Here is a 20,663-nt window from a genome sequence, read left to right as displayed (position 1 = left end):
GTGTGTGCATGATAAAAACCATATAATTAAAAATACACATTGAATCATTAAGCAAATTAAGTATGTTACAGTGAATGATCCATATCATCTTCAATGAGATTAGCCCTTGCTAAACTATCTACTTCTAGGTCTATGTTACCAAGAGGTAACAAAACAAATAAGTCTATCCCATTATCAGATGTGTTGCTATATTTCTCAATAACTTCATTAATATCATCGACAATCACATTATTATCTTCTTCTGTGTTTCCTTGAACATCCTCACCAGGTTTATCTTGTACTATATCACGCATATCATCCATTATGGTGTCATCATGCACATCATCATTAATTGTTGGATTGTCATCTGCTATCTCCATGTCCGTAATATTACATATATTGGTTTTGAGCGATTAGATATAGGGATGACATACCCCCATCGGTTATTGTTTACGATTGGATGATACACAACCTATATTTGAAAAACAAAAGTAAGAAACTTAAATACTTATTATATTGTGTATATGTATCACATGCATACATATTAAAAAATTAGCTTTTGCATATGTACCTGCTCGCATTGTTGAGGTAGTACTAATGTGTCATTCTTGGTTTGGTGAAATTTTGTAGAGTCAATGATTACAAAACCACTTGCATGACGTCTGATTGTGCAATACTGACCATTTGTTACCACTTCTTTAAACCACTTCACATCTAGTACATATATAAAGAATCATCTAAAGTCAAGCTTCAGAATATCTTAGATCAAGCCACAATAACCTTCCATGGTACCACTGGCATTCTCGAAGTGAGCAAGGACACCACAATCTTGGGTATTTCTCTTTTCATCTATACGTTGAGTTTGAAGATGTTTACCCTCACACCCAATAGAATTGAACAATGTGCACTAGTAGTAAAAGATAAAAGATCAAACATGTTAATTATTTATATAAAATATAACTTATAGAAACAAATAATTGATAGTATGTCTCACCTTTGATAAGCAACCTCGTACATATTCCCACTCTTCTTGAGATATATTAATTTCCTCCTTTTTTTCCATTCTCTCCATTTCCTCATGTAACCAATCTATATCAATATCACGTGGGAGCACATTTAGATAATCTGAAAATGAGACATTACGTCCATATCTGGTGCGAAATGCTTGTCTTTCAATTTTTCCTCTTGCCCTTGCTTCATTATATAGTGTTACCCATTTGCTCATTACATCACTATTGAGTACACAAAAACTATTTAACTTACAAAGTTCTTCTTTTGTTAGCACTTTACTCATTCCTTTTCCTTGAGGTATTATAGAGGTCATCCTCAAGTCTTCATCATCTTTCCATAGTCGTGGTTGAGAGGGATCCACTTCAGCAAGATATTCAGAGATATAAACAAGGGATGATTGCACTAACCAACCCTCAGCCATGCTTCCCTCAGGCCGTGCTTTTTGCCTCACAAAATCTTTCAAGGTTTTCATGAAGCGCTCAAGAAAAACCATCCATCTTGCATGAACTGTCCCACAAAGTGCGATCTCATCAATCAAATATACGAGTAAATGTAATTGAGTAGTCAAAATGGATCGAGGAAAAATTTCCTCCACCAAACAAACGACCTCAACATATAATACTCGAGCATCTTGCAATGTGTTTGGATCAATTTTCTTCGAGCTCACGTATCTGTCACGATGTATTTGAGAATTATTTATTTTTTTGTAGAAATTGAAAGATATATAATGAAAAAATACAATGTATACACACCTCACAAGCTCTCCCATCTTGTAAATGATATCATGTACATCTTTGGTTACACAATGGGATATGCTAGTAGGAAGTACAAACTAAATATAAACAATGTTCATAGATCAAATGATTAGCTGAGGAAAAAGACATCATACCCCAAAGTTTACACATAGTTACTCCACTAATTACTATATTCATGGTTAGAGATACCCTTACTTGAATCAATTTGTGCTAATCGTGGGACTTCAAACTAAATAGTTTCTCCACACCTCTTTTCTTTTTCTTTATGAAGGCTCCCTTGAGACATCTCATACATCCTATGGGTGTTCGAAAGCTACATATTTGTTCCTTCACTATTTTTTCCTCGTTCTTTGACAACATCCAAGGTGCATGGGGTAGCTCAAACTTTTCTCTGGGTCCAATGCGTGGCCAGGCTCATCTCATGCGACCAATGTTACGTAAATCCTCCCTTACATTGATTGAATCACGAGCCCTTATCAAGTGATCCCATAATGTAGATACAACATTTTTGAATATGTGCATGGGGTCCAACAGGTGATTGATCTTGAGTTCAGTCCAGTACGGAAGACGAAAAAATATAGAGAACCTAAAAAACAAACAATATATTATGTAAACAATTCATCATGCTAAATACTTTAAAGTCAATCGAGAGAAATGCACTTCTTATCGACTCATACCGAGTGGAGGGTGGCTGTCGGCATTAATCCATCTCTCCTTCCAATCTCGAATGGTTAGAGATTGTGGAGTCATTCCATTAGTAGGGAGAACATATTTGGGATGGTCAATAGGAAGAAATCGATGATGATTGTCGTAGATAACCTTCTTTAAACGTGCCGGCCTAGAGGAAACTAGAGAGGGACCACAAATAGGACATGCGTGATATCTTGATGTGGTTAAACCTGAACAAACAAGTGAATTAATAAAATGCAATTGATTTAAGTCTTGAATTTGAAATATAGAGTTATATACATGTACCTGAACACTCTCCGTATCCTGGAAAGTCATGCATGGTCCACAACAACATGGACTTCAATGTGAAATCTCTAGAGGATGCAGATGCGCTTGTATCTTGCACCTCAATACCTTCCCATAACATTTCTAACTCTTCAATCAAAGGCTCTAAGTAAATGTCCATGTTTTTTACCTTGTGCTTTCCAAGAATCTGAAGGGACAACATTACATGTCCCTTTTTAATTGCCATGGATGGAGGAATATTATAGTTCACCAATACCACTGGCCATACACTGTATGATGTGCTTTTGATGCTAAATGGAGTGATTTCTTGGCTCTTCTTTGAAAACGGGCCACAAATTATCTATATGTTGCCATGTCGGTGTGTCTGCACGGATCCTCCATTTTCCATCACTTGAATGATGACTAGTATGCCATGACATGAGCTTTCCAATAGACTTGCACTTGAACATAAGTTTTATATACGGAACAATCGAAAAATGTCGCAAAACCTTACGAGGCATATCCATTGACTTCATCTCCACTTCGTATCTTGATTCGCCACAAACAGGACACTCTCGTGCAAACTCGTGAATCCCACGAAATAAGACACAATCATTGACACATGCATGGATCTTGACATAATCGAGGCCTCCCAGAGATGTCAAGTAATGTCTTGCTTGCTCTCTCTTAGTTGGCAATTTTTTTCCTTTTGGAAGCATTTGTGATAATAACCTACATATATTTTTAAAAGTGAGTTAAAAAACCACCAACATATATTTTTGTCTGATTTCAAAATAGAACAATTAATATTATGATTCATAAGCCAAAGTGAATTGATACCTACTTCAATAACGCATCCAAACTGACATTACTCCATCCATAAATTGTTTGCAAGTTAAGTATCTCGAGGGACGCACGAAGAAAGGAGTACATACAACCTTCATACAACGGAGTAGATGATGCTACGTATAGTGGATCATCTAGCTTCGTAGAGTGACCTTCTCCCTGAACCGGTTGCAAAAATAGATGGTGTACCAAGTTGTCCAAAATCTCATCCTCTATGACTTGATGGGACATTTCATGAGGGCTACTATCATGGTCGTGAGTCTCTACTCTTCTTGAAGACTCTGCCTCCTCACGTCGACGTTTTGCAGCCTCTCGACGCTCGGGAGGGAACATCTGAGGATGTGGCACTGCATCCTGCTCAACCACAAAAGGGAGTTTCATGTACATTGATATATATTGAGTAACATAGACTAGCAATCTTAGTGGTAAAAAAAAACAATGAATACCAGTGATTTTTCTCGGTCCCATTCTCCATACAAGCTGAGGTGTGACATTGCAATTTGACGTGCTCGAAAAATACACCCTCAAGAATGATCGCACATGCATTTAGTTTTTCGTCGTAGCCATGCATCTCGATTATGAAGACCTAATGTTTCATCCTCACTTGAGGATGTGCTCATTGACTCATCAGCATGCACCACACTAGGTGATGACAATGACATGATTAAACCTAATTCATGACAACATCAAAATATTTGTCATTCATATGTTTACATACAAACTTCAAGCTAGCGTATTAATTATTCTAAGATCTCAATTTTAAATACACAAAATTCATCATAATTACATTAAAACTTATGATAAGAATTCACTATCAAAACTTATCTTAAAAACCAAAAATTATGATAAAGTCTAAATGCGCATCTATATCCGTGTTTACGTACGCATCTATTTACGCATCTATGTTCGCGTCTATACTCGCGTTTATATAAACCTTAGATGCGCAAATACATGCCAAAATAGACGCACACGTCAAAATCCAAACCATACTTAAATCATTTCTTTTCAAACTGCGCCTTTTCTTTCTTGAGTTTTTTGCGGTTCTGAAGCTTGAGTTATCTGACATGCAGTCTCTTCATGCCTCACCTAGTCTCTTCATGCCTCACCTCCTAATGACTCACCTCTTCTTTCATTTCAAACACACAAGAAGGGAAAAAGGAAAGCCAAGGAGAGGAAGAAAGAGAGAACAAGAGAGAGGAGAACAAGAGGAAGAAGAGGCAGCAAGCAAGAAAGTAAGCATCAAGGGAGGGTAACTTACCAAGGAGAGGAAGAAGGAGAAGGAAGAAATGCCACCACCCGCCACACCAAACACCCAAGGTGACTCTCTCTCTGTCTCTCTCTGTCTCTCTCTCTCTCTTTATCTCTTTGCTCTGTCTGTGTATTAGGATTTCTGATTCCATTATGTATTGCATTTTGTAAATCATCAATGGCGGTCGTCGGACTAAAATCAGCCCACTGAGCGCATCTACCAGCGCGTCTACATTTCACTGTAGACGCATGTATAGACGCGAAGAAATGTTTTCTCTCATTGCGTCTGAGGATGCATCTCAGAGCGCGTGTGCTGTCGTGTGTGCTCTACAATCTACACACAATGATACACATGCGCGCCAGAGCATTGACTTGGAAAATGCGTTTGATAGTGTATCTATACTGCATCTTAGATGCGGATATAGACGCGCTGGACAGAGGGTTGACTTTAGGAACGCGTCTGAGAGCATGTCTAACGTGCAATTTAGACGCGGTCATACACGCCCCAGCTCTCCCAGCTCTGATAAAAAATAATATATTTTTGCAATGATGAATATGAGAAGCATTAACACTTAAGTTTTATGCTCAATGTCTAAAGAAAGCTCTTTGAAAATGTTTAGGTATGGATGAAGGTAATATATGATTTTTTATATGCAAACAAATTTGTCTTTTTCCTGTGTTTTTTTTGCAGATATCGTATCTTGGTTCATCTAGCAATGACCCGGATTTGGATCGCATGAATGATACATTGGCCTCCTTCGGTAGGGGGTCAATGCATTTTTTGGAGGTTTTCCTAGTAGGGAAGACTTCATGGGAGAGATGACCAGACACCTTGGCCACTCTCCCACAGCAAGACGAGGTGTTCAACGTCATGTCTGGAATGCCTCTGACGTCTTTGCCTGGTACTACTTCCCAAACTCCAATTGCAGGTACTCCACATGCAGGTACTCCATGTGCAGCACCTGTACATGCATCGGATGAAGCACAAGCGTCAGCCGACGCACGTGCATCTGCAGAAGCATGTGCATCCAGCGAAGTAGAGGGTAGTCGATAGAGAGGGAGGAGGGAGAGTCAAGGGGGAGGACGAGGCTTGTGTGGGGTTTGCTTAGGAGGTGGCGAGCGATCACCCTCACTAGTAGATCACGTAGAGGAGCCTATATGCCAGTACTATAGAGTTAAAAATGTGAAAGCCTATTCAATATTCCTATACTATGCAATATGTCCATCAAGTCATAAGTGCGATCTTGCCCAACCATGCTGCCAACTTTGCTAGAAAAGATTTCAACTACATTGGATCCAATCAAATGTATTGGAAGCATCTTATTTGGATGAAAGTCTCTAAAATATTTTATGAGTAGTACAACGATGTGACATGAGAGTTGAACATCTAAGAATGCCTCCTTACTAATAAACTTCTTTGATAATGCATACATGGCACGTTTTAAGTCTAAGATCTCCAGAGTTGGAAGAAGAATGCCACTTTTGGTACTAAATGGACTCTCTCTAACGAAGCTCAAGTATGGAGACAAGAAAATATCAATGTAGTCTCTAGCAACTTCAAGATAGACTTGTGTTCCAACCATGCTCCACTCCTTTCTATGCTTTCTATTATTTGCTAGCTCTCCCAAACACCATTGGACTTGCTTGCTACATATTCTTTGTGTTGTAGCCCAATTTTGACAATCATCTTGTCTGATATCTATTTCCTTAAGGATATGTTCATCAATAGAAAAAGAATCATAAACAATGGTAACATGACTCAAAGAAACCCATACATCCCCAAGAGCCAATTGACTCTTGGGCTTGTTGAGAATATTGACTAGCTTTTTCACATTGTGTATAAAATACTAATCATGCATGCTTGAAAACTATCCATTTAATAATTTCTTGAAAGAGGCCATCCATCCCATCCAATCTCATATCGAGCACCATGCTTATTTAAATAATTATCTAATATTGCTTTTCTTCGTCAACTATCTCCATCTAATGCATGTCCAATAATAGGGCCTACTTTTGATTTGAGCTTCTCATCCCGTAATGTCAAAATTTCAATCCACTGTCTATGAACAAAACTTCTGTAAAATCAATTACACGTACAATGAGCAGTAACAAACAAGTGTGAAAGTGCTTCATGAAGTGGATTTGCTACAAATACTCTTGCATAACTACCAATAATACGAGTCTCAAATGCATCAACAATGATATCATGACCTACTTTTCCTTCTCCAACTTTAATCATGTGTGATGTCCCGCATTCATGGTCTGAAGGCTTCTATGCATCGTTAACACCATATTGGGGAATATGGGAATTTTCCATAATTTTGGGACACATAGTCAAATCTTTGGATTTGTCATAACTTGAACACTATAACTCCAAATCGAGCACTTTATAGCTCAATAGATTCCATTTTCCAAGCGCTTTCCAATGATAGGTCATATCATATCGTTTTGATAAACTTACGGGCATGTTATCTGGGTGCCACCTTTTTAGTATTCAAAAAATGGGAATTGGGAGAATCCCAAACTCACTAATCTTGTGTTAAATCCAACGAGAGTATCATCTTTAGGATTCCACCTATGATGAAAATAGTAAAGGTTATAAAATCTTAAAATTTTATTGATAATATTTTTTGCAAGTCAAAAGAACAAATATTTTAGTATGTTTACCTTATCCGCTTCTTTATAGCGGTCTCATCTTCCACCAAGATAAAGGGAATGTTTCCTATAATACCATGTTTTTCTTTTGCCTTTCGATATATTTTAGCAATAGCATCAAATATATATCCATGTATCCCATGGATAAAGTGGGTGTCTTGTCTATGGCCTCTTGTCGTCGTTGAGAGTGAAGGGCCATTTAGGTTAGCAGTGAGGAACTCGTGCAACTTTGGTCCACCCCACATCTTTGCAACTCAAACAAAGATTTTGTATTTGTACTATATCATTGATGTTCCTTTGAATGTACCATGTTTAAGTCAAAATAGTATATAAATCGAACCTTGAAGGGCACAAATGTAACCGTGTGTCATCGTACTTGCATCTTACACAAGCAAAGATTTGGTCTCTGAAGTCATGTAATGTAGCTGTAATGACTTCAAAATCTCAATGAACTCAGCACTAAGTAGTGATGGAGGATGACTTTTTCAGATTTTTAGCTATCTCTTCCTCTTTCTTATCACTAATTGGTGATGGAGAGCAAGGACACCATAAGAACTGCATGCAAAAATGCGCCACACTTAAAACTCAATAGCAATAATTCATGTTAACTCCAATTTTCACTGCATATAACTATTACTTCCAAATACTTAAAACTCCATAACAATTCCTCTCAACTCCTATTTGCACTACATATATATTTTAATTCTAAACAGGAGCTTCTATTAGATGAAAACACGTAATCCACTACTCCAGGCATAAGTCAGTGTGGGTACGAGTTCAACCCATACTACTCTGGCAACACTTAAAACTTCATAGCAATTCAAGTCAACTCCAATTTTCACTGCACATATATGTTAAATCCAAACACCAGCTTCCACTAAATGGAAACACATAATGTACTACTCCAAGGCATAAGCTAGCTGGATAAATTCAACCCATTCTCCTTACCTAGAAAAACCTATCCCTAGGAAGTCAATTAAGCAATTTGCCACTGAAAGACCAGATATTGAAACCATTCTCAATTTGATGTACATATGTGATTGACCTTGACACAAACTTGATTACAAGTAAATGCAAATGATTATAGATCACACTACTTAGAAGTAAATGGTAACTATTCTATAGTGTACTATATTTTCCTATATCCTTTGAACCAAAACCATGAGAGTTCTAAAAATCATTACCTTCCTATTGGATCCCAATCTACATCTATGGCCATGAAGTGGTAAGCTATGACGATTGTTTCCAATTCATCAACATTGTAGAAATCTAACTGCCCATTGTATGCCTTTAGTCCAACCAAAACAATAAATTGCCCAATTGGAGACCAATAAATGAAATTTGCTTGCTTACCCTTCAAATTTTTGACTTTGTTACTCGCCCCACATTGTTTGGACTTTTCATAGAGTAGAATGTAACATCTTGTCTAGGTCCATCTCCACGAATGATGGCAAATCTGTGACCTTTAGGCTCCCCTGCAAATGCAATAATTTTTTCATTTTTTCTTTCTAGTTCCAAAACCACGGAATTGGAATGTCTCTCTCCTAGATTCAGAGCAATTCAAATCCAGTGTATGTACTCTTTTTTTGTGTACCTATCTACTTTCATGACCAAATAATCCCAATGCTTTGCTAGTACATTTTACAATCACTACCACTAAATAAGTCCTTTTGTTTGAGCTCCTCCCTATTGGGGATCTACACTAGACTTACATATCAAACTATGCAAGAACCAATTAAAGCAGCAAGTCCAGTCGAGACACTCCAAAACTACACTATTGTGAATGATAGAGATAAAGGGGGTGACCCTGCTCAACACAGTAGCAACAATGAGCTAGAAGAAAAAAATGATGCACAACACAAAAAAATACCATTCATAATAGGAAGGCACAACAACAATTACAACTTCTAGAAACAATGCATCTTATGAAAGTTTAGCATAAGGCCAAATGCACTCACTCTAATAGATTTATTTCCTCCATTTCCTTCAAGAACAAATAAAGCCATGATAGAGTCTATGGGGGACCAACTAAAGACCATGACATTGTCTACTATCAAGGATTTCTTATCAAGAAGATTCATGGTCTCAGTCTCATACACGTTGATTGCATTCTTGCCTATTAGAGCAAAATACTTGTCATCTCTATATGCACCAGCATGAAAGCATCCATTAATCTCAATTAACTTTAACTGATAAGAGAGAAACAAAGAATAAATAGAGAATAATTATACTTGAACACTAGCTAAGAGACACCTACCACACCCCCTAATCCACAAGTTGCAAAATCATCTACCCTTTCCTTAAATTCTATAAGCACTTTCCCAGCCCTCACATCATAATAAATTAAGTATCATCCTCTAGATAAACATATCTAGACATCAGTAGATACTTGTGCAGGTAGTTTTCCAAAGAATAAATAAAATTCATCAATAACCTATGTATCTCTAGGGTTGCTCATGACTACTATATGTCACAATCTATTTGTCTCTTAGAGAGAAGTTAATCAGTCTAACCTAAAAGAGTAGATCATAGAATTGATACAAGAGCCATCATTCATATTTAGCAACATTCCCAACTTACAAACCATAAACGAGAGAAGATGAGCCATACCTAAGGATGAATGTATCACATTATTTGGGACACCACCCCATATAGCTGCACGTTGTTTATGAATTCTGGAAAGGTAAGACCCAAGGGGAGCTACAACTATCTAAACTACAGAAAATTCAACTTACAGAACAGTGGTAAACAAGGTCAAGTTTCCCTAATCTAGCATCATTCCAATAAACTTTAATCTCTAATCCAAAGCAAACAAAAAATTGCTCTTGGCCTTGTTTATCTGTCACCCAAGTTAAAAGATTTTCCTGAATACACGTAAATCATGATGAGATCATACCTAAGTAGTCTAGAATGGTATAGATGCACCTGCAAGAGTAGCTACATGCATATCCCAAGACTATAAGGTGTGACTTTTGGTGGTGCCCATTTGTTTGACACTTTCATATACTTGTCAAATTTATCAAACATGTTGATTGCAAAAACATGGGACTCATCCAAATTGTAGCCATTAGTTTGTTCTCTAGCTATTTGAGACTCTTGAATGCATGAAAATTATATAAAGTATAAGTTCAAAGACCAAATGCATGATCCAAACCTGGACTTCTATGTATACCACACAAACAGAAATCAAACAATGATTCACAAGTTGGCATTCTGTAACGTGTCCACCTGTTATCTTCAGGTCACATCTTAGCAGTCCATCGGAAAGGATGTCTAGAAAGCTCCGCCCGGCACTCCCATGGAATGTTACGGGGTTTGCGATCTAGGGCTTTTCGCGTCTACCACGTAGCGGAAGTATTACAACTGTTCCCACTTAGGACCGACCTGAATTAGGGATTTTCCTATTGGTCATTTCCTAACGGCAACTAGCGTCGAACTCGAGCGAACTACTTTACGTAGAAATGCCAGGTCTGAAGTGGATTCACGCTACACTTGGTTCAAGGATAATGGGAAATAAGAGGCATGTGAAGCTCAACCTCTCTGCCATAAGGCATAGTCCCATTCCTTTCCCCTGAAACAATATAAATCGGGATCATCTATAACTTAGACTCTAGGTCAACGCTCTTGCTGTTCGTGTTCTTTGAATGATCTTCTTGCTGTCCATCGTGATTGAGAAAAGTTCCTGGCCAATCGGGACCACCCATTCGTAGGACAGACCTATGGCCACATCCTTCGTACTTTCCTCAGGTTGTTTTAGTTATTTAATTACCTAATACATTTAGTTGGACATGTGTCAATCAGCCTCCTTAATTAACCCGTTAGGCACTGGTTCCTTCACGTAATCATAGCACTTGATATAGAAAAACAGTGTCACACAAGTTCATTTTTCAATAGCTTATCATATTTATATTTCAAAATACATAAAGTCTAGCCCGTAGGCTTACCCATAATCCGCCCAAAGGCTATCCAACAATCCACAGGGATCACTAATCCAAGATTCTGCCCGTAGACTAGTATGCGGGCCTCGAGATCCAATCTCGAGTCACGTTACCCTCTTGTGCAGGGCCTGGAAATCGAGGGATTTATGGCCAGAGCCCCCCCTGGCACCCAAGCATCCTCCTGCTCCAAGTAGCGCTCAACGGAGAGACCTCTCGTGGTGGGTTTGGTCCACCTTCCCGGTGCACTTAACAACCCTCTTGGTTAGGGTCACGCAGGTAGTCAGGGGTAACTGAAGCTGCCTCTCCCTTCAGGCCTTCAACCTGAAGCATTAGATATCTATTTATCGTTTAATTCTTTGAGCAAACAAAGCAAAAGAGTGCTCTTAAAACTGTTACAAGCACAGACAATTTCATTGGTCGTTATTTTTGGCCAACTGCTAAGGAGTGAATCCTTCTTTTCAAATGCATCCAGCACTCGATCCGGGATCAATTGCGACTTGGCAAGATCCCCAAGGGTTTGTTTGTTAACCCTATATCTTGGGTTAGGGCCGTACCCTATTAACCCGACTTAGTCAATACCTTAAGTTCATATATTATTCCAATTTATAGATGGGTCCTTTGCTTCCAAGCAAATATCTAATCCCCGTATCTTGGTCACTTTACGCAAGAAAGGTACTATATCGGGACAAATTTTCATCCTCTTGCAAGATAAAATTACGTAAGAATCTACCAATTCTCATTTCGAGGAATTGGCCATTCCCTTGTGATCAAATCACAAGATCATGCAACTCTACAACTTGTTGCACAAGTGTTGCATCAATTATGGGACTATTTACCCATCGAATAGAGTCACGAGACAGTCTGTTCCTGATTGCATTAGGCTGACATTGTCAGTCCTAGGGTTTCGAGTTTCATTTTCTTAGCGAGAGATTCTTATGAAAACCCTAGATCACTTCTCGCAAGTATGTCCTACTGTCCCTACATTCAATGAATGTGGGCAAGTATTTAGGGTATAGGAGTTTCAGTTTTTGGCAATATGTGCGACTAGGTAAATGTCTTCACTATGCTAACCCTAGTCAGTTCCTTGGGATACGTTGCATTGAATTGCCCCTTTTCTAAATGAGTACTGCACGGTTTTAGGTGTTTAGGTTTATACCAATTTAACCTGTCTATTCTTGAAGATAATTACTCTATCATTTCCATATCCACATGAGTCATTGTTTACACGTAAGTTGAATTTCAAACCCTAACTTTTTGGTTTAAGATCAAGCATAGGTTAGGCTATAGGCTATAGCCTAATTCCAATTAATCATTCTATAACATGCAAACAAGATTCATGCTAAAACATGCAGCCTTTTATTACTTTCATTTCCGAATGAATTTGTCGTATGCAGAACTTACACACCCTTCTGTTAAATTAAGTTTTTAGACCACTTGCCTAGTTAAATCTTCTTCATGTAATCCTAGCAATTTCCTACGATTGCTAATAACTTTCTTTAAGAATCATTTCAAAAAAAATTCAATAATGCAATATGTGATTTATTCCTTCCATGCTTAATCGGAGTGTACTTTCATAATTCTGTTTTGTAAATATGGACATTAATTTAATTTCAATTCATTGCAAGGCACAAAAACTACTTGCTAGAAAAGCATATCAATCTTCTACTCACTTTATTTTGTTCGTTTTATTGAAAATACTAATGGCCGAACTCTTCCGTCGTGAGCTAGTTCTTTTAAATTAACAAAAGTATTTAAGACGAAAAATGCATCCTATCTCCAAAAATCATCCACGCACGATTGAATTATAACAATGTAAAATAAAAATTAGAAAGAAAAACCTAGACTTGTGGTGAGATGTCCACATGGATGTTAGGAGACAATCCTCCTGCGGTTGCGCCTTTTGTGCCTTCTTAGGGGCCATTGTGAATTCTGCCTTTTTGCCTTGGACATAGAGTTATGATCTTGTCCGTCTCTTCGTACGCGAAACTCCCTTTGTGAATCGGCTTTAGAAGGCCTTAAAGACTTGTGGGAGTTGCAATAGGAATGATGGTTTTTTTACAAAAACTGGTTATGGTAAGCTTTATGGGAGATGTATGGAAAGAAAAATCCACGGAAATGGAGTTTAAAAACACGACTTTTTGGAGCACGGGGTCCTAAATTCTAGAGTGAGACTGGGTGAAAGGAAGTGTAAGGGCCCACTTGTGAAGGGGTTAAATCCCGGGGAGGGGGTTTTAAAACCTTTCAAGGTAAGCCTTAGTAAAGCCACGGGAAAGGGCTTAGTGGCTTTTTACAAGGTCTACTGAGACCCCACAGAAAAAGGGAAGCAAGGGGTATATAAGCCCTTGCAAGGGGAATTTTATGTGGGGGGGTTTACCAAGCCCACATGGACAAGGGCTAAGAGGATCCACAAAGAGGAATGGGGATGTAATGTGGAAGGGGGCTTAGGAGGCCCAACCTTGGAAGCTTCTAAAGCTTCTAGAGCTTTCAGAAGCCCACATGGAAGGAGGTCAGGTGGGATTTTTGACTGGTGGCAGCGACAACATGTCAGCTCCTCTCCCTCTCACGGCGGCGTCGGCAGTCTTCCCCTCCTTCATGACTGTAGTGCTTCATGGCAATGTCGGCAGTCTGACCCTCTTCCTCTCTCCACACCAACACTCCCCTTCTCGGCTGGCGGTGATATGGGCCTCTCCCAACTCATGGCAGCGCAGCGCCTTGTCCCCCCCTCTTGACGACCAACATCAACCCTCTCACTCCACGACAGCGACCAACGGCAGTGTCAGAGTTCTCGACTCTCCCTCCTTTTTCCAAAGCTCCCATAGCCATGGTTTGGTAATAAGTGTTGTTTTCCTAAGCTCTTGTCTAGTGAGGTAGTCCAATCTTCTACCAAATCTTGTTCCCCTATTTCCTCTCTTCTCTTCTTGTACTAGCTTCTCCCTATATATTCTCATTCCAAAGTCATTAAGCTTTGATATACTATTGCAATGACTATAAGAGAAGTCTTTGAATGGTTGCCCATTGGTTGAAGCACATTGACAATCAACATAACAAAAGCAACCATCTATTTAAAAACATGTTCTTCCATAATCCAGACTTGCCCTAGTAAAAAGTTATGCGAACCAAAGTTTACTGCCACATTGATCATTTAATAAAGGTTTCACATTGATTTTCTTCTTATTCACTTCAATAATGTGGCTATATAAACCTCAACATAACAAGTTTAAACTTTTCAATGGTTTTCTATTATCCTCATGGTCATTAGGAGATAGGGGGTGATGAATCACCTTCGGTTGGGCTCCCCACCTTTGTAGAAAACAAAAACTTGCTTTGCTTTCGATCATGTGTCGTTCCCTTTCGAGGACGTCCTTGCAAGCCTGTAAGTAATGGCTTGGATTTGTCAACCTCCTTTGAAAACACCTTTGTGTGTAAGATTGTCTTTGTTTGTTCAGTCAAATTAGTATATAAATTGAACCTTGAAGGGCACAAATGTAGCCATGTGTCATCATACTTGCATCTTACACAAGCAAAGATTTGGTCTTTGAAGTGATGTAATGTAGCTGTAATGACTTCAAAATCTCAATGAACTCAGCACTAAGTAGTGATGGAGGATGACTTTTTCAGATTTTTAGCTATCTCTTCCTCTTTCTTATCACTAATTTGTGATGGAGAGCAAGGAAACCATAAGAATTGCATGCAAAAATGCACCACACTTAAAACTCAATAGCAATAATTCATGTTAGCACCAATTTTCACTGCATATAACTATTACTTCCAAATACTTAAAACTAGCTAAGAGACACCTACCACACCCCCTAACCACCAGTTGCAAAATCATACTTAAAACTAGCTAAGAGACACCTACTACAAAGAATAAATACAGAATATTATACTTGAACACTAGCTAAGAGACACCTACCACACCCCCTAATCCATCACTTGCAAAATCATCTACACTTTCCTTAAATTCTCTAAGCACTTTCCTAGCCCTCACATCATAATAAATTAAGTATTACCCTCTAGATAAACATATCTAGAAAGTAGTAAACACTTGTGCAGGTATTTTTCCAAAGAATAAATAAAATTCATCAATAACCTATGTATCTCTAGGGTTGCTTGGTTCATGACTACTATATGTCACAATATATTTCTCTCTTAGAGAGAAGTTAATCAGTCTAACCTAAAAGAGTAGATCATAGAATTGATACAAGTGCCAACATTCATATTTAGCAACATTCCCAAATTACAAACCATAAACCAAAGAAGATGAGCCATACCTAAGGATGAATGTATCATATTATTTGGCACACCACCCCATATAGTTGCATGTTGTTTATGAATTGTGGAAAGGTAAGACCCAAGGGGAGCTACAACTATCTAAACTACAGAAAATTCAACTTACAGAACAGTGGTAAACAAGGTCAAGTTTTCCTAATCTAGCATCATTCCAATAAACTTAAATCTCTAATCCAAACCAAACAAGAAACTGTTCTTGGCCTTGTTTATCCGTCACCCAAGTTAAAATATTTTCCTGAATACACGTAAATCATGATGAGATCATACCTAAGTAGTCTAGAATGGTATAGATGCACCTGCAAGAGTAGCTACATGCATACCCCAAGACTATAAGGTTTGACTTTTGGTGGTGCCCATTTGTTTGACACTTTTATATACTTGTCAAATTCATCAAACACATTGATTGCAAAAACATGGGACTTATCAAATTTGTAGCCATTAGTTTGTTCTCTAGCTATTTATAAGTTTAAAGACCAAATGCGTGATCCAAACCTGGACTTCTATGTATACCACACAAACAGAAATCAAACAATGATCCACAAGTTGGCATTCACATCTAAGAGTCCACCTAGACCTGAGGCATTGTGTACTCTATAAAAGCATAGCCTTTAGTCTTTTCAATTTCTTCATCCTTGGGCACCCAAAGGCTATGCTCTCTAATAACTCTAATTTTACCAAATATCTTCTAAACCACACCCTCAAGCTTCTCATACTTTTTTGGAAACATTCGCATCAAGTAAATGGTAGCCACACGCACCTCTGGATCCCAAAATCTTCGCAGGGTTGGGGGGGTAAAACATAATGTTTTCGAGGTTGACTTGGGAGAAGTCGATCTTAAGATGGATGCCATCCCTCTGCAGGCCAAGGGCAACGTGATGGGGAGCTTGCAGTGACTCGGTGAGCTATGCCATAGCCATGAGCTCAAAGGAAGAATAGAGAGAGGGGGACTATAAGTCTTCCAACCCAATCCTTATACAGAGAGAAATTCTAAGAAAGAAGAGTTTGAAGCTTGGCTGTCTCATCATGTTTGGATTTTCTCATTCTTCATGTTCCTTTTTTTCTCTCGATTTTCATAATAGCAAAATTATGTGTGAGGCAGTTTTAGTCATGATGCATGGGAAGACCAAATTTCTTGACGCCTGTTCAGACCTTTGCAATGGTATTGGTTGGGATATCTGACCACTTCTCCATGTTTATTAGTAATGTCTAGGTGTTTTCGGTGAGCCTTGTTAATATTCTATAATTATTATTATTATTAGAAAGAACCTTTGGAATGGGAGACATGTTTCATTCCAAGCCTTCCTTGCAAATGTATTTATGACAGCCATGTGTCGACTTGCATGCCCAACTACAAACACCCATGTGCAATGGGTGCTTTCTTCCATTTGTCTCGTATCACATAGGCACAATCCCATGATTGAGAGACCCTATAGAGATTATGAATGAAGGTATGGGGAAAACAACACTCAAATATTTCATGGCCCTACCACCTCAATGAAGGGTAACAACCACTATAAAATCTGATACATGACAAACCTATCATTAAGATGGACTTAACGTGGACGTACATGAACATGTATGAATATTAACTTTAATATTGACATATAGATATTAATATTATAATTATGTCTTTATATAAATGTATATATAAAATCATGTGTCTTTGTGTAATGATATTAGATAAACCTATATATAATATATTATTATTATTATTATTATTATTATTATTATTATTATATCATGTGAGGAGTCATCTTCATCTTCATGATTAAGAGAAGTAGTATTAGCAAGATCATCAAGCCCAGATTCTTCATTTGAAGAGTCTAGATAGCCTCCATAAATAGTCATCAGAGAGTTCACAACAACTATTTTCAATGCCATCTAGATGCCACATAGTCTCCTCCATAAGGGGATTTTCAATGGCATGCTCGTGAAACCTAAATCTTTCTGATAATGTCTCTTCATCAAGGTCAATGCACATAGGATACACTACAAGGATACAAGCACATAGCGATGGCGGTTTTTGACGCAAATTAGTAGTGACGGTACTTAGGCGAAAAAATGTGGGCTGAAACCCGAGGCGTCATTTTGCGAGAACGAACAAAAGAGAGAGCAAACTCCATCTTTCATTTGGGAGGGAGAGGGAGAGAAAGAGAGAAAGAGGGAGAAGGAAAGCTTCTCGCCATTGTCGCTGCCATTTACAAAGAAGAGGAGGAAGTGTACAGAGGACCAAGAGGAGCCGCCGTCGCGAAGCGAAGCCGCGGAATCCAACCTTTGGCCTTTGCGGTGAGTGCATTGTTCCCTCTTGCTTTTTTTTCTCTCATTTTCTTTTGCTTGTTTTTGTTAAAAATCATGTGTATTGAGAGAGAAAAAGAGGAAATGAGAGAGAGAGAGGAAGAGAGAAAAGGAAAGAAGGAATGAGAGAGAGAGTGAGAAAACATTAAACATAATAGGGAAAGAGAGAAAGAGAGGGAGAGGGAGAGGGAGGGAGGGAGGGAGGGAGAGAGATACGGAGAGAGAGGAAGGGAGAGGGAGGGAGAGAGAGATAGAGAGGGAAGGAGAGAGGGGGGTGCCGCGTGCCCTAGAGGGGAAAGGGGGGCTGTCACATGCCTGGAGGGGAGAGGGGAGCTTCCACGTGCCCTGGAGGTGGCAAGGGGGGCTGTCGCATTCCGTGTGAGGAGTGCAGGGGGCCTCCATACATTACTAAAACCCCCCCAAGACCCTATAAAAAGGGCTTAAGTGTGAATAAGAAAAAAAAAGGGAGATGGTGACCCTTCACGTTGGTAAAACCTGGAGAGAGAGAGAGAGAGACAGAGAGCGAGGGAGGGAGAGTACTAAGAGAAAAGAGGGAGACTAAGAGAAGAGAGAGAGAGAGAGAGAGAATGATTTTTTCTTCCCTCTTTGAAGAACTCCGAGCTTGCCATCTTTCTTTCCCCCCCGGCCCTCTTGGAGAAGGTCCTCATGCACGAGTCCCTTCCACAAGGAGTCGTCTCTCTTGTAACTTGGGTGTGTAGCCACGAAGCAAAAGCCAAATCATACGATGCCTCCCAAGCAAAATAAGGTCCAATCAAACACGAATACCACTTCAACTGATGGAGCTGTTGGTCAAGGAACTGCGTCACTTGATAATTAGGTGCATCCGATAAATCGTGCCCTGATGGGAGGCCTTAAGGACGTAGGCTGACTTCATTGGGACGGGAAAGGTATTCGACGAAAGTCTATGATAACTAACCACAATTTAGTTTACATCATTTTATCATATTGGAAATTGTGTTTACTTGCACTTTGTCATGTTTTGAATGAGTAAATTGCACGAAACGTTTTGCATTCATGCAGGAAAAAAACATCAAGGACCTTATTGGTTGTGCTCGTAATGCTTTAGATTATGCACTAGCATTAGCATGCTTGAAGGTATTGAAAAATGGGTTATTAGAACACTTACGCATATTTTTCATTAAGCTGAAATTGTACTTTTTTCTTTGCATTATTAAATTTGTGAAATTGGAAAGGTAGAAGTAACGGCTTGAATCAAGTACATGAAGTTTGTGAATTGCTACGATAACGGTTAAGTATATCTAGGCCATTGCAATACTAAAGTATGTATTACACCCCTATAAACCTTCAGAGGGAAGTGGTTCACTTTTGCATTAGGCGTGATAACTTCACGTCCTCCACCCAAAAGAAAAATACAAGTTTCTATTTGTATTTTTCATAAGTTCATCGAAATGAATTCCCAAAAGCAAAGACCTGCATTGCAGCATTGTCCTAGGGAAGAGACGCCTCTAGATTACGTGGCATCATGATCAGTTTCAGTTGTGCTGCTAGGGATTCATCTTGAAGATAACTATAAATCACACATACGAAATACTAATAATTTCTCAAGAGCCATTCAATAAAAATGAACCCTATATATGCAAGGATAGGGCTCAACTCAACTTATTTAGGGTTTTAAAGAAATGAAGCCAATCTATTGTTACTTCATAGGGGGGCCATGAGACAAATAAAACACTCATTGGTCTCTATTCTAAATCTAGCCTTGATAAGCTAAAAAGACCTTGAAAATATCACCTTTAACCATGACACAATCTGATGTTAATACAAGAGAGTTCAAGTGCCTTCCAAGATAAGAACCTAGATTTAAAGGCTAGCAAGCTAAGAAAGCTACCATCCACGAACTATCAGATATAGATCCAATTGCATAATTGCTCGTTCCCTTCACACAATGGGGGGGACGAAATGAAGGTATTCCCTATCCTTCGGAGGAAATTGGAAATTATCGCCAAGGCAAGAAGGACAAATGCTAGGGTCAAGAGAGGGACCTCACCTTAGTAGATGTCTCAAGCAGTCATTTGCACCTTTGTTTGTGCTTGTAGATTTAGGAACACTGCTTCAACTTATTATTATTAATTTTTTTTAAAGAGAGATTGTGTAACCTCAAACTCATAAATGAGTATAGTGAATCAAGTTGAATGTTTAGAGGGTGCGCCAAACCACCCCCATTTGACCCTCAATCCTAGCTAGGGGGTTCTAAATAGCCATGACGGGAACGTGGACCGAACTCACCATGAAAGGTCTCTCCGCAGATTGGTTTGAACGTAGGAGGACACTTGGATGCCAGGGGGGCTCTGGTTGTAAATTCCCTGCCCCAGATCCTACTCAAATGATCAACGTGACTCAGGATAGATTATCGAGGGGCCCTTGTTATTAGTGCAAGGCGAAAACTTGGTGGAAATTAAGTGCATCCTTACAGATTGAGGATATTGTCCCTTTTGAACAAGATTTGTATCTCTGATAAATTGCTAATAGTAAGTACTTCTAGGGAACTTATTTGAATTTTTTTTCATGTCAATGCCATAAGATTACATGAACAACCCTGTCCTAAAAGTGATAGGGCTAATTAGACAACTAAAGTATGCCAAGTGAGGGAAGCGGGAGGACAGAACCCCTGATGGGTTTGTCCTATGGCACGGTGGTCCCAGAGAACCGA

The 20,663-nt window shown here is 38.9% G+C and overlaps 1 pseudogene; it reads right to left on the bottom strand.

Annotated features, from left to right (window-relative positions):
• LOC148016377 (eukaryotic translation initiation factor 3 subunit B-like) overlaps positions 1-16,526 on the bottom strand; it is a 32,623-nt pseudogene extending 16,097 nt beyond the window's left edge.
• Between the last annotated feature and the right edge of the window lie 4,137 nt (positions 16,527-20,663).

Source organism: Lygodium microphyllum, chromosome 23, assembly GCF_053477565.2.
Source record: "Lygodium microphyllum isolate KBCC chromosome 23, Lygodium_microphyllum_v1.1.10, whole genome shotgun sequence".
Lineage (NCBI taxonomy): Eukaryota > Viridiplantae > Streptophyta > Polypodiopsida > Schizaeales > Lygodiaceae > Lygodium > Lygodium microphyllum.
Note: the sequence above shows the minus strand (reverse complement) of the source record. Positions and strands in the feature narration are given on the sequence as shown.